At 40.2% G+C, this 12,904-nt stretch overlaps 1 protein-coding gene across 3 annotated transcripts in view; it reads right to left on the reverse strand.

Annotated features, from left to right (window-relative positions):
- The window catches only part of snx19a (sorting nexin 19a), a 106,310-nt gene extending 94,241 nt beyond the window's left edge, over positions 1-12,069 (reverse strand). For 2 of the 3 annotated variants that reach the window (XR_012590414.1, XM_074611644.1), the window contains exon 1: positions 11,755-12,069. The gene's annotated coding sequence lies outside the window, so the exon portion shown is untranslated. The remainder of the gene's footprint in view (positions 1-11,754) is intronic. The other variant, XM_074611641.1, reaches the window with a different exon arrangement.
- Positions 12,070-12,904: the final 835 nt, after the last annotated feature.

A 12,904-nucleotide genomic window follows, 5' to 3' on the forward strand; every position in this document is an offset into this window, starting at 1 on the left:
ATCTGATTATCTACTTGCCTTAGACCCGTGTTCTGAGCCAGTGCCGGGTGTGCAGCAAGTCAGTGAAGTTTGTTGTTTGAATGTAGTAACTCTGGATACATAAAGGCTAGGACCAGAATTGGGATTAGCATTAGAAATACTAGAGAGTGTGCAGAGGATGCATGGTGTGACCATTATGGAACTTGTTATCTGTCAGGAGACAAACACAGACAGTCTCCCTAGAGACCAATCTAAAAAGAGTAATTGGCCTCACTCTATGACTCATTTCTCTCTCAGTTTAACTGTACCCTCAATTACTATACATGCAAACATCTGATTCTCTGTCATTTAAATAATATATATTCTACAATCTTCATTTTTTACCTTATTAACTTGACTCTGTTTCAGTTACGACAACAGTTGAAGTTAGTGTTACCACCAAGTAGCCTAGCCAACCCTCAAACAACCCTACCCAACCTAAAACTCACTTCATATTTCCTCTTTATAGTACTATTTTATGGTGTTTTATTTTGACTTAATTGTCATTACATACTTAAATTGTGCTTGTTTTAGTATGTTTATATGCACTTCCATATATGTTTGCACTTGTATCTGTTTTGAATTCAAGAGTTTCTTCTTTTATTGGCCTTCTATCTGCTTTATATGAGATCCCTTCTGATATTTGCATCATATTGCTGCTCCCCAAGTGCTCCACAGACAGACTCAGGAAATCCTTTGTCCCCCGAGCCATCAAACTGTACAACACCTCTCTATGGAGGGGGGGGACAAAGGAGGACGGTCTGCAGGACAGATAATAATGCACTATACTCACTTTTAACAGTCTCTTCTGCACTATATTCACTTTTTTAATAGTCGTGTATCACAGCTGTTACTCTGCACTATATTGAGTTTTAACAGTTTTCTTCATCTTGTATTTTTATATCTGGTATATTTTTTTGTACTTTATACTTTGCAGTACTAACTTTTTTACTGCCTTTTTACTAACATGTTTTTGCACTATGGAACTGTGATGCTGGAAACTTGAATTTCCCTTGGGATTAATAAAGTTACTATCTATCTATCTATATTTGTATATATATGTAGTGACTTCCTTTACTTAAATTTCACCTGCTTTATATGGGCTTATTTCTCTAGCCACGTCTTACTTACTTTTTTGCACTTGCACCTCCATCTGTTTACGTATGGGCTCAGTGCCATCTACACTGCCGTTGTCAAAATGATCATTATTGAATGCAGCCATCCCTAAGGGGTGATGGAGAGCAACAGGAAATGCAGGGGTAATGCAGTGTTTGCTTTCTATCCTCAAATATGGTCATCTCTCATGCACTGATAGAACTGTTTCCATATTCCAACTTTATTTTCAACTGCAAAATGTCCAGCTTAGTACACATCTTGGTCTATATCGATATCAGCATGTGCCTAAAAAATCCACTATTGTTGAACTATAACACATTACCAGAATAAAAGATCATCCAAAACGATCTGAAACATTACTTTCTATAAACTAAATAATGTGTACAAAATGACATTGGTGTTGAAGGATATTTGAAAATATTATATTTGTTTTAAACCTGCAATGAGCTTTTTCATAAGAACACCAAATTAAATGACTCCCTGTGATGTGATTAAGCTGCGAGTACTACTGACCCCGCTGTAAATCCAGAGCCCAATGTGAAGCTCTGTGCTCATTATTTTTGCTAACCCCCAAAACCATAGGCAGCAACTCCCATATAGCCTACACCAGCCTGAAATTACAGAAAATCCAAAATAGATATGAAGCTGGTTCAACATTTAGTAAGTTGCTGAAGAGGCAATTTTTCTCAGGAGAGGGCAGAAAAACAAAACTCAAAGCAAAGCTAAAGTGCCAGTGAATCTTTGAAGTTCATTCAACCACTGACAAGAAACAGGACTCAAATGGGATGTCCATGTTGCTGTATTTTTTGTTTCGGTTGCGGTTGCAGGGTACATCACTCTCACGCTAACGCCGAATTCACTTCAGGCAGCGGCGAATAATTACATTCTTCTGTGGCCGGGTGTAGGTCAACATTTCACAGGTGTCATAGGATCTGTTCACTGATTGGCTGTTGGTCCTCTCTAGCCGCACTTCAACGCTAAAAGTTACACTTTTCCCAACTTTTGTTTGGCCGCACTTCACCATAGAATCAAACGGCGGCAGCTTGCTGAGCTCGGGAGCGGCCACCGCAGCTTTTCATAGACATTGCATGCTAGCTTGCCGCAGGCCGCACTTGTCAAAACTCTCTGTATTAAAAGAGGACTAACCAATTTAGTATTGCACTCCTATAACATTGTTGGACTTACAATGGACAGTTTACTAAAACAAAAATAATCAAAATGGATGAGGCAGAACCAGATAATCCATGGGCCAGACCAGATATTGGTACTATCTGAGTGGGCAATACCTTACCCTGAACAAAATTGTTCATAGGGTCAAAATAAGACTCATAAAGGCTGCAAAGAAAAAAACATTACAAAATGAAATTCGACTTCTGAAGAAGGAAAACCCAAAAGGAGTGGTGGGACTTCATTAATAAAGGTCTGCGACGGAAGAAAAGATCTGAGGGGAAAATACAGTTTGATGGTGTGGAAGAAAACAGAGTAGCCGACATCCTCAACAGATACTTTGCAGAGGCCTGGACTAGTAACACCTCCTCCTCGCCATCAATCTTCCCATTACCACGGCCTACTGGAGAGACGGACCTGTGCAGTATAGGCCTCATGAAGCGAGCCCTTACAGAGCTTGACCCACGAAAAGCCTTTGGCATCATGGCTGCTAAAGAACCATGCTGAAGATCTGGACCCTGTCCTCCTCACGCACATTGCGAACATTTCCTAATTGCTCGGAACAGTTCTAGCTGCACGGAAGACTTCATATGTGTGCCCAATACCCAAAACTGCAAACCCCAGCACTCCTACTGACTGGAGGCCCATCTCATTAACCACTTGCTTGGGAAAAATAGAAGAAAGATTCATCATAAATAAACTGAAGCCAACAGTGATGTCTGAATGTAAGAACCAGCATGCCTACCTCCCTAGGTATAGCACAATAACTGCCCTTGTTAAAGCCACACATTCCTGGTTAGTGGCTACAGGCGTAAAACAGCAAACTGGTGAAGGTGCTGCTGGCTGACATGTCCAAGGCCTTTGATAGGGAGGACCATGCCCAGCTGCTGCAACATCTGGCAAACATGGAGCTGTGCCCTAGACTGGGTACATAGCTACATGACTGGAAGAAAGCAGAGGGTAATGGCAAATTTGCATTTACAGTCTTTGGTCAAAAGTTACATCTGGGGGTCCCCAAGGAGGCGTGGTCTCACCACACCTCTTCCTCCGACACATGTCCACTCGAAAAAGACCGTCTTTGACAACACATTGGACGATACTTGGGTGCCGATTCGATATGTATCGTGATTTTTAGGAATTGCGATTGGATATTCAGATTTATTCAGATTTTTGAATACTAGACCTTATGAAAAAGTAGATTCATACACTTCTAGGGACTTTTACTTTGGAAAATATCTAAATTAATCCAGTAAGAATGTTTGATTTTCAGCATGTATGTAGTCAAAGATGTCCTGAAGTCAAATATATCAGTCATTGTCAGGCTTTATTTATTAAATCTTTTCCAGCAACTAAAAAATCAAAGAATAAAGACATTTCCCTCACAAATAAGTAGTATTTTCTTTTTCATTTATAATGTAATGTTTTATACTTCTGGTGAATATAATCCAATCAATCTTATTGCCATATATGTATGTTGTATATACTGTTCCCTTTGTCAACACCTTATTTTGAAAACTAGAATTTGCCAAGTCCGTCTCTAGCTCTCCCGTCAGCTCCGTTCTCTTTATCCATCCACGGTCAGCTCCATCGGGGCCGTTTGAATGCATTTAACATAAATGTCAGTATCTGGGTGCTCTACAGTCGTAGCATCGGCTGATTTGATCACGGAGATGAGAGCGACGGCTGGCTTGACCACACGTTACCGCAATACGATAGCATTACCTGTCCATGACAGAGTTAGCATGCAGCTTTAGCCGTGATGTCTAGCTCTGCTTTTCCTGCAATGTGTGAAACCCAAAGTGTTTCCATCCTTTACTGGATGTGGAGTGTTTACCACGCTGGATTTAACATGTGAGGGTGCAGTTCATATCCACGCAGACCCTCCAATGTTTTGTGCTTCCTTGTTTTGGCTGGCTGCAGTTTGTTTTGGTCAATGGAAATGGTAGGGATATGACGTCACGTTACTCTGACTACAACAATAAGAGTGGTAACTTCCTTCTACCTCCGCATAAATGAAGCAAATATATTGATTCTGTCATTAAAAATCGATTTCAAAATTGTAAAAAAAAACACCCCCAACTGCAAGTGTGTGAGGTTGTGCAATATTTTGCAAAATTTTAAATATCACGTCAGTCTGGTTGAACGCTGGACGTTATATTTACCCTTCCCTTTTTCATTTTCCTGTAAGGTTTATGTATAACTCTGCTCTTAGTTACTACAAAAGAGCTTCAGATTTGTGTATTCAATAAGCATCTGATCTTAAGCAATGGTTAAAACCTCCCTGCTCCTTCAAAGCACACAATGTGAGACCCTCTGCCTTTCTAGCAGGTTGATCACACCAGCTGGAGTCCAGGACGGCAAAAAAATTTTAAGAGTTTCACCCAGAGGGGAGCTCTACGTGAGCCACTCTCACCACTTTGCTCGTCTGCACACTACAGCTCAGTCACGTGTGTTACCTGAGGAGGAGCAGGAAGGCAACATCTGGATATGTTCTGAGGGCTGTAATTCTAGAAGCTCTTAATCCCCTCACAGTATGTTGTTTATTTTGGTCCTGTTCTCTGGTCAATAGCCAGATTTCTTAGAAGCAACCACCAGGTCACTGACTGACACGGTGAGGCCCCCACAAAGCAGAAAGAGATCTGTATAGAAGCACTCCTCAAGTACAGTGAGCCATCGGCTATCTTCCCCATAAAAAGATGACAACCAGTCAATTGTCAAGGCGATCTGCGTCTGCTTCATGCAACATCATGAGCTCGCAGTTTTTCTGTGAGAAGATGTTTTGTGTGATTTCCAGGAAAAGCAGTTGAGCTCAGACTCAGCACATCAAAATGTATCAGGTTTCCCTGTGATCCAAATGTGGACCTGACAAGATTTATTTTTTAAATTACTGTCACAGAAACACAATTCAACCTCCTCTGTACAGGCTTTTATAGCATGAATACAAGAGTACTGAAAACATAAGTTGGTTTCTCTGAAGCAGGGCGGAGATGGAGATCACCAAAGGTCACTAGAGAGCTGAAGGAAAGAGCTGATTTAATCACACTTAATCTGTAATTTTCCCTTCTTTCATGTGACTATGTTTGTAGTGAAGGGTTTGCAACTTTGCTACACAACTGGGGACTCTGGTTTTCTATGCAGAATGACAGACGACAGGAGTAGCAAGTCAAAAAACAACAGTCATTCGTGTCTACTTCCGCTAATTTCTCCAAAGTCGTCTCTAGCTCTACCGTCAGCTCCGTTCTCTTTATACATCCATGGTCAGCTCCATTGGGGCCGTTTGAATGCATTTAACATAAATGTCAGTATCTGGGTGCTCTTCAGTCGTAGCGTCGGCCCATTTGACCACGGAGATGAGAGTGACGGCTGGCTTGACCGCATGTTACCGCAATACAATAACGTTTCCTGTCCATGACAGAGTTAGCATGCAGTTTTAGCCATGATGTCTAGTTCTGCTTTTCCTGCAATGTGTGAAACCCAAAGTGTTTCCATACTTTACTGGATGTGTAGTGTTTACCACGCTGGATTTAACATGTGAGGGTGCAGGTTGTATCCACGCGGACCCTCCAACGTTTTCTACTCTTTCGTCTCGGCTCGCTGTTTGTTTTGGTGACGGAACGGGAGTGGATATGACGTCACGCTACTCAGACTACAACAATAAAAACTGTAACTTCCTTCTACCTCCGCATAGACTCAAATGAAGAAAATATATCGATTCTGGCATTAAAAAATCGCGATACATAGGTGAATAGATTTTTTTCCCACCCCTAATAACTACCACATGATGTAACCAGACGAAGGGAAGACAGTGAAACAAAGTTGACAAAGGCCGAGAGAGGCCTAATAGGAACAGACAGGAAAGGAAGAAACAAGCAAAACATTAAGGGGATAGAGAAAGAGAGGAAAAAAAGAGATGAGAAGGGGTCAAAAGGGCAGTGAGCGAGGAGAGAAAAAGGGAAGCAGCATGGTCATATTTTACAGCCGACAGCAAGCGGGTGGTCTGGCAGGCACACCAGGAGTTGGTTTATTAGAGTCGTTTCTTTTACGAGGGGCTGTCCTACTTTAAAAAAATGAGCAGGTTCAGACCAGTCATCTCTACCCACTGTCTTCTTGACACAAGGATATGGCTCCATACTACACTGATTCCTCCTCCTCATATAACCAATCCATATGTAACCATAGATTCACGTGTACACTAGAGCGCTGTGTGCACAGACACCGATTGATCCTGATACATGGAACACATACAGTAAATCACAGGGCTTCATGACACCTGCATGTGTGTCGGGTCTCAGGCACATCTGAACGCAAAATCACTACATAATAAACAAGCAATCAACACAGATGTGACTAATGTGTTAACGAGTTTACAGTTGCTCTCCACATTACATCAAATTAAAGCTATAAACTTCTGAAGACATTTTAGCAGTATCTATTCCATGTGATGGTTGTTCTTGTGAGCTTTTTTTTTTTTTAAATCATTATTCACATCCAAACAGTCCACAGCACAATTATATAAAATGAAAACTTGAATTCGAAGGAATTTCGTTATCGTTTTAAATCACATTGGTTTAATGACAAAGCTGCAAAATTTGGAAAAAAATGACTTGTCTTCTAATATTTTGCACACCACCAACCACCATAAAATACCACAACCGAGCTTAAATGTTCACAACATGAAGCATTACCTCTCAAATATCTGCTCCCCATTTATACTCAGTATATAGTAATAGTGGAGATACTAAAATTACTCTTTGCTTCCAGTGATGCTCCAGTAGTTCTTCTAAATATGTACAAACATCAAGACAACAAATATCAAAATACATATGAGAGCACATATCAGCGCAACCTGATGCTACTATTTGGGCTGAACTTTATCCCATGGGGGGCTTCATCATGACAGTGGCATAGACACAAAATCCTTCTGTCAAAGAAGAACAGGGTTATTTTCATGAAGAGATATTTCTTCTACGTATGTGCAATCAGCCAAGCAGAGGTTCTCACTGTCACTAATGCTTTGACCTTTGGTTTGTTTAGGGATTACTCTAAACCCTTTAGTGAAATGGTGTGTGATCACTGCAATGATACTGTCTTTTCAGCCCTAAGCCTCGTGCCAGTTACAGTAGGGAATAGGGATGTCACGAGAACCGATACTTCGGTACCAGGTCGATGCCAAAATTTTAAAAACGTGACGGCAGTCTTTTTCTAAAGTACCGAAGCGCATTGGTACCGGAGGTACTGGAGACGCGATCCTTCGGGATGTGATCGGGGCAGCATATACGCTTACAAGTGTTCTCATCTGCTGTGAAATGAAGGAAGAAGAAGAATGCCTAACAGCACAAATAGCGCAGTTAGGCAAAGACAAATAGCAAGATTTGGGTATGGAAGCACTTTACGTTCGAGGCAGATCATCAAAGAGTAATTAATAGATTCGCAAAAGCCAATATGCCAACGGTGCCGTCGTACTTTTCAAACCAAAGAAGGAAATACTTCCAACTTAGCAAAGCACCTCAAAGACAGACATCCAGATCTGTTCAAAGAATTCAAGGTGAGTGAGTTTCAATTCATGTTAATGTTAAATTAACAACTACTTGTTACACTTGTCATCTTTATCCTGATATAGCCTAGTACACGCTGCCATTATGTTTGTTTGAGAAAGCTGGTATTGTTTTGTAGCCAAGTATGTTCCATACAACGCTTGCAATGGCAAAACGTTAAGGCTTCCGTGTTTTGGCTAACGTAATGTAACCATAGCTCGTAGTAATAGTGAATTTAAACTACTGCTTGCAATCTGAGGATATATATACAGTATATCTTACAGTCATTGAGCTAAAGCTGAGAAATAAAGTCTTATAATTTTCCTTTTTGTTTTTTATACCGTGGTATCGAATTGGGTATCGAGAATCGTGGAAATTCACTGGTATTGGTATCGACTACTAGATTTCTGGTATCCTGACATCCCTAGTAGGGAAACCATTCCTCTATCACATCCTTTCCCCTTCAGTCTAAGCTTCATTTTGGCCTGAGACAGTGACCTCAATGGTCCACCCTATATAGATGACAAATCACAATAAAACATATCTTCATTCATTCTCTAAGATATATCTCTCCTGATGTAAAATGTAACAGCCCACACTACTGGCATGCATGAGATGGGCAATTAAAAAGGACACAAGTATCCTTAAACACCTCTGGCCTTGAAGGCCAGAGCAATTTGCAATTTGCAATTTGCAATTTGAGCAATTTGGGAAAAAATGAATGCCAACTTTTTAATTAAATGGTTACATCATTTATCCTGGGCCTGTGCTACTTCTGGGTAATATATATATATATATATAATATACAAAAAATGTTGTCAGACAGAGAGGGGGGTTATAATTTGAGAGGAAAGTTTAATTAAAAACATCGTGGTGTTCGTACCACTATGAAGAGTATGTGTATTTCAATTTGTGGTGTTAATTTGTGGAATGGTTTGGATATACAACTCAAGCAAATAATTCAATTAAAAAAGATGTGCAAATAAATTGTTTTTTAGAGGAATAAAGATGAGGAAGGATTTGGTAGGATGAACGTGAGGTAGTTCTTTAAGTTATATCTGATTGACAATGGGTGGATATGAAAATAATAGCATTGTGGTAATTGTTTATGAGTTGTATACATGATAAATATTGAGTTAATTCGTATGAGTTATGGAGAAGAGGTAGGACCATACAAGCGTATACTTCTTCCTACTCCTTTTGTAATATTTATTTATGTTGTTTATGAGAATTTGTATATTGAGAGTTTGCTATATGTTTACTGTTTTTTTACTTTTGTTTTTTACTTATTTGTTATGTATTCAAAATAAATAAAATAAATCTATGTTTTCATCATCATTGTGCAATATCTCCCCTAACAGATTCTACAATTACAGAACAGGCTTTCAAACGTCAAGTTCGGTACCAGTAACGAGCCTCAGGCGCTGGCCGCGGCAGTGTAACCTTCAAGCCCGGCTGTTGTTATTTTCCATAGAGGTCAGCAGCTAAGAATGTGAAGCATGCGGAGCCTGAAACATGCCTTTCTCTTCCCAATAACCCCCACCACTTTTTTTGTAAATATTTTGAGGCTACTCCTATACAGTACCTCCATTTCTGTTTGTTTAAAAAATACATTTATGTTCCAAAGCAAAGTAACTCAATCATCCTACTGCATTCACCCACGTCTCCTGCTGTGCCTGTCCAACACGTTAAGCTCTCCTAGGTTTGTAGCCCACAGCATTGTGAGCAAGATAACTAAATATGGTGCCATAATGACCGTCAGTATTTCCAAGAACAGTAATCAGCGGAGAGACCTGTGAAAAAATAGGAGAGCTATTTTAATCTGCTTCCCTGCAGGATATCCTCGGACAGCATGTCGATTTCCAAGCGGCCTAACTAACAACAGACACCGACTGGAGTTGATGGTCAACCTGCGTGTGCCGAACCTTAAACTGTACATAATATGAAACCATTGTATATAGTTATTATTAAGATAATTCCATTTTATTTTTCTCTGTAAAATACACTTTTCAGCAGCTACTTTTAGGTATGTACTGATATATAATGTAAAATACTATATAATGGCTCTGAGAAGTTAATGAGTTAGTTGTATACAAAATACACACAATTAGTTGTGCTACAGAATCGTCAATTTAATGATATATCATGATTAACTTTGATGTAATCATTCTGCTAAGTCTATTCAGCACCAAACAGCAGACAAAAGAAGTTAGTGATTATCTGGTGCAGAAAATCATCTAGGTAACTAAAGACTCATATTTTTCTCAGGAGTTTGTGGAGACAGCAATGTGGCTAAAAAAAGATAGTGAATATTTGAGTTACATTAGGCAAGACCCAAATGAATGCTAATGTTGCTCCATGTCTGCTGGATGTGTAAATATGCAACTGTTTTCTAAGACATTCCCCATTTAAGGCGAATAATATATCAGAGTTGTGTCTCTGTCAGCTTGTTTGGGGTTTTTCTGCCCACTAGTGGTTATTATTAATATGGTTATTTATCAATTATAGCCTTTTTATTTCAACATTTCAACATCTTCTTTACATCCTGGATGAACAGTGCAACCCAAATGATGAACAGAAGGCTATAATGGCTAAATGTTTTGAAGAACGTGCTGTCCTGTTGTAATATAGAGTAGAGGTCTTCCAGGTCCACTTGGTTCCTATAATCAATATTTGACTCAGGGCCCGAGTTGGGTACGATCCAAATGACTTTGTGTGCTACTCATGATCATTTTCTATTTGTGTTAATTGCAGGACAAAAACTTGTTTATGTGAACTGTGAATTCTAGGGAAGAACACGTGTTGCTGCTCTTTCTGACGAGGCTGCTCATCGAATTGCAGACTCAGGTTGGTTCTCCACAGGTGTTTTTCCCGATTGGATCCAAAATGTTGTTATGTCTGGACGCTTACTGGGTCTCAATGGTGACCTGAAACTTTTCTCACCTGAAATAACATCATGATTAACTCTAGTGAACATTCATACAACATGAAAAGCCCATGATACTCATTAAACTTTGAATTATTGCCATTTTCTTTGTTCATTACTGCCAGAGTGATCAATTTTGCCCTCTTCTGTCAACATCCATCTAATCTGCCAACAACACTACTGCCCTCAAACAAGCAGCCACACTATTGTAGCAGTCAGAAGGCTGGCTAACAACCACACGTTTCCATATTGCATTCAACATGCATAGCACGACGCATGCAAGCATCCATCATGTCCTTTGGGCTACTAATCATGCTTAAAGCATATTACGCGCGAGAACAGGCAGGTCCGACGACAAACAATGAAAAACAGCAACAATTTCATACAACACAAAAACAATGAAAGACTACTGCAACAAACTGGCCAGAAATATCAAATATTTTTGTTACAAACACCAAGTGTATGTTTTAACAAAGTAAACTCGTCCACAACTCTCTGAAATAATCTACCACCAACCCTCCAGACTGACTGAGTTGTTCATGTGTATAATGTTATTATAATTGGAGTAAGGGTACCAGCAGGAGTAAATCCTGCCTGCTCTGGAGACATCACGCTGTCCTGTTGCTTCCTGTGTGTGGAAGTGTGTGCGCGTGTTTATTTCTGGACATGTGAGACGTCTGAACAAATGAACAAAAGAAAACAAGACATACCCTGAGAGAACCGGAGCAGCTGGGTCTAATCCAAAGATGAACCACAGACCAGCCAACGCATCATAAAATCCAACAAACACAACACACGCCCCCACACACACGCGTGTGCGCACACACTTTCACAAAGAGATAAATAACAGCTTGACTGTATGAGTGTGCTACAGTGCTGTACAGTTTACTTAAGGGTATTACAGCAGTTGTACAAGAAGGTAGAAACTTTTGTATTGATCCTGGCTGAAAACACACAGACGAGAGTAACTTCAGCTGTTTGTGAGCAACTCACCATTTTCCACACAAGTCTACTTGTTGACAGTCCTTCATTCCAGCAAGGCAAGTTTGTTCCTCTGAATGCTTTCGTCTCAAGATGGAGGCAGAAACTCTCCAAACACAACTCCTTTGCTCTGAGTTTTTTCTGTTATTTTGAGTCCACCAGGTCCAGTTCTGCTTCTCTCCTGCGGATTGCTGCACGAGCTGCTAGCATGACAGCATTGATAAACAACCAGTTGGAATGAGACACACAGGTGCATGCTGACACCCGGCGAATACAAACAGAGAGGCATAGACAGCTCAGTATGAAACGGCTCCTTTGCCAGTGGTTCCCCTTATGTGGGACTCCAACCTTACTCCACCTCCCTCCTCCTCCTCCTCCTCCCTGCACCTCCCCTCCCTCTCTCCCCAGCAGCTCCAAGACAGAACAGAAAAGGACTCACAAGTTGCTGTTTTTTGAGCAGTTGTAGGTGCGATACAGAAACCTTTTCTTTTTACTTGCAACAAACTATGTACAAGAAAGTTGAAGTAAAGCAACACAGTGTGAATTTCTTTTTTTATCCACAGTATACGGAAAGAAAAGCACCTCTTTCTTGACAGAATGACAAGAAGCATTTGTACAAACGAAGTTAATATTTGCAACTGTTCTAGAGATAAGAAACCCATAACCAGGTCGTCAGCTATTCCTTACCATTGTCTTCGTAAAGTGACACAGAGACTAGAAGGGAGACAAAATCACTGGTGCTTTACATGCTTAGCGTTAAGTTATGCAGCATGATGAAAGTGTTCCTTTCATTACACAATACCTTGTTTATCTGTTCCCAATTTAGACAAGCACTTTATGCTTCATCTGACTAATTTAGCGTCAAAGCTACAGAGTTGAATCATCACAGAGATTACACTGAAATGCTAAATGTAGTTCGGTGCAAACAAAGGTCACTGAGCATGGCAACATCATATCTTTCACATGAAATTCCCTGATAAACTGTGGCCGTGTTATTACGAATGCATTACTGACCCTCTAAGAACTTTAAAAACGACATTCGGTAACTATGCATGAGTGGCTAGTATTATGTGAACCCAGCAAAGCAGGCAAGAATGCCTATCATGATGGTGTTGAAATTTCAGTTTTATAAAAAGAGGCAGGGGGAGGGCCATGGAGCCCT

This window comes from Sebastes fasciatus, chromosome 16, assembly GCF_043250625.1.
Source record: "Sebastes fasciatus isolate fSebFas1 chromosome 16, fSebFas1.pri, whole genome shotgun sequence".
Taxonomy (NCBI): domain Eukaryota; kingdom Metazoa; phylum Chordata; class Actinopteri; order Perciformes; family Sebastidae; genus Sebastes; species Sebastes fasciatus.